Source organism: Girardinichthys multiradiatus, chromosome 18, assembly GCF_021462225.1.
Source record: "Girardinichthys multiradiatus isolate DD_20200921_A chromosome 18, DD_fGirMul_XY1, whole genome shotgun sequence".
Taxonomy (NCBI): Eukaryota; Metazoa; Chordata; class Actinopteri; order Cyprinodontiformes; family Goodeidae; genus Girardinichthys; species Girardinichthys multiradiatus.
The window spans coordinates 47,987,935-47,990,437 of record NC_061810.1 but is presented as its reverse complement, the minus strand read 5'-3'; the positions used below and the strand labels follow the sequence as shown (position 1 = coordinate 47,990,437).

Here is a 2,503-nt window from a genome sequence, read left to right as displayed (position 1 = left end):
CTCTGACCTACTAATATTTATTATAAAGCTAATGTTGTTTTGTGTCATGTTTATTCTTGATTCTTATGTTTTATTTATAGTTTTGTTTTAGGTCTGCTCATTGTCTTGTTAATTAGTTGTATTAAGTTCACCTGTTCCCTCTGCCTTCCTGCCTCCTTGCCTCACCTGTCCTTAGTTCCTTTGATTACCTGCCTTTGTTCTCTCTCTGCATATTAGTTGGTTTGTTTCATTATGTTTTGGTGGGTTCCTTGTGTTACAACTCCTCTACCCTCGTCCATGCCAAGTGTTTCCATGTTCCTGCGGAGTCGGTTTTGTTAGCGTTTGGATCTCGACCCTGGTCAGTACCTGTGTGTTTTTGTTATGTCTGTGAACTTGAGCTTTCTCAAAATCTAAATTTAGGACTACTAGCCGAATGTTTCTGTCTCTCGCAAAACAGATGGTGTCTCGAATCAGTACGAGGCTGTCGGTGATCTTCCTGCCTTCAATGGCACAGGCTTGATCCGGGTGGAGGATTTCTTTTAAAACCAAACGCATACGTATGGCTAAAGGTTTGCTAAAAAGTTTGCAGTCGTAGTTTAAAAGGGTAATGGGTCTCCAGTTTCTCAAGTCAGTCTTGTCTTTATCTTTATAGATAAGAGTCACTATCCCTTCTCTAAAACTGTCTGGGAGTCTGTCCAGTTGGCTAAAATCTGTAAAAACAACAAGTAAGTCAGGTGCTAAAATGTCCCAAAAAGTCAAGTAAAACTCTAGAGGGAGTCCATCTGATCCTGGGGACTTCCCTCTCTTAAAACTTTTAAGACATTTATCGAGCTCTAAACTGGTAAAATCCTGACCTAAAAGCATGCCATCTTTGACAGTTTTTTCGATAAAACTTAAGGTTTCTGTGATGTTCTCCATGGATACAGCTTTTTCTTTATATAATTTGCAATAAAAATCTTCTACTGTTTCAGTCATTTCTTTTGTACAGGTCCTTCTCAAAATATTAGCATATTGTGATAAAGTTAATTATTTTCCATAATGTCATGATGAAAATTTAACATTCATATATTTTAGATTCATTGCACACTAACTGAAATATTTCAGGTCTTTTATTGTCTTAATACGGATGATTTTGGCATACAGCTCATGAAAACCCAAAATTCCTATCTCACAAAATTAGCATATTTCATCCGACCAATAAAAGAAAAGTGTTTTTAATACAAAAAACGTCAACCTTCAAATAATCATGTACAGTTATGCACTCAATACTTGGTGGGGAATCCTTTGGCAGAAATGACTGCTTCAATGCGGCGTGGCATGGAGGCAATCAGTCTGTGGCACTGCTGAGGTCTTATGGAGGCCCAGGATGCTTCGATAGCGGCCTTTAGCTCATCCAGAGTGTTGGGTCTTGAGTCTCTCAACGTTCTCTTCACAATATCCCACAGATTCTCTATGGGGTTCAGGTCAGGAGAGTTGGCAGGCCAATTGAGCACAGTGATACCATGGTCAGTAAACCATTTACCATCAAAGACGCCATATGGACCTCCAGAAACTTGCTGGTAAGGAAGCACAAGCAGATTCCCCCCGTGGCTGTGATCCAGATGGCAGCAGCAACAAGGAAGTCGACCACAGCTGCAGGCGGCAGGCCTAGGACACAGCCACAAAGAAGCATCGCCTCTGTGCCCATTCGGACGAAGGAGCCGGAGCCACACAAACAAAGGTTAAAGCAGCGCCGGCCTGGCTCTCCGGGTGAGGCAGGTGGGAAGGAGCATCAGGGTGGGGATCCCCTCTGAGCACCATGACTGTTTGGGAGAATGAGATGGTTTTCTATGACTTTTTAAGGAGTCACCCCGCTCCTACACATATTTTAAAAATTGCATTGTCGCTTTAAAAAAACAATATATATGATGTTTTAAACATCTCTTAAGATCAGAGGACTAATCCTATTGTTTTATTATAGTATTATTGGAACAAAAATTTAGAAAATGTTTGTAACTTAAGTCATTTGTAAAACTAAGATATTGTGGCAGCACTCACTCGGGTTTTCAAAATAAAAGTCTAAATAGCAGATGTTGGGGAACTTTTTTTCTAAGAGTTGAAAATATGCATCATTGTAGGACAAATGGCATTTCAACTGTATGTAGCTCTTCACTGAACACACCAAGCAAAGTGAGAGGAAAATTTATTCTTAAATTTAATTTCACTGAGTTTGTTAAACATGTGTTAAAGGGCAAACATCTTTATTAGTCCACATCTTTTTGAAATAGCCTATGTAGGTTTTTCTTGTTATAGACCTAGTCTTCCACAGGGCTTTGTTGTAGCTGCAAAAATTGTGCTTGTAAAATAACAGAGATGTAAAAGCCAAATCGCAGCCAAATAGAAAATTTTATTCCAGCATATAATATATATATATATATTATATGCATCATTTGTGATGTTAAAGTAGAGTCTAACTATGTACATATTTTTAAAAAGGACCATCTTTCCCCAAAATCTTTGATGGCATTACCTTTCCATTACGAGA

The 2,503-nt window shown here is 38.8% G+C and overlaps 1 long non-coding RNA gene across 1 annotated transcript; it reads left to right on the top strand.

Moving 5' to 3' along the window:
- LOC124883670 lies at positions 1-949 on the top strand. Its single transcript, XR_007042267.1, has 2 exons — positions 1-337; positions 437-949. It is a non-coding gene; the product is annotated as an uncharacterized LOC124883670 (long non-coding RNA).
- The last annotated feature ends 1,554 nt before the right edge of the window (positions 950-2,503 follow it).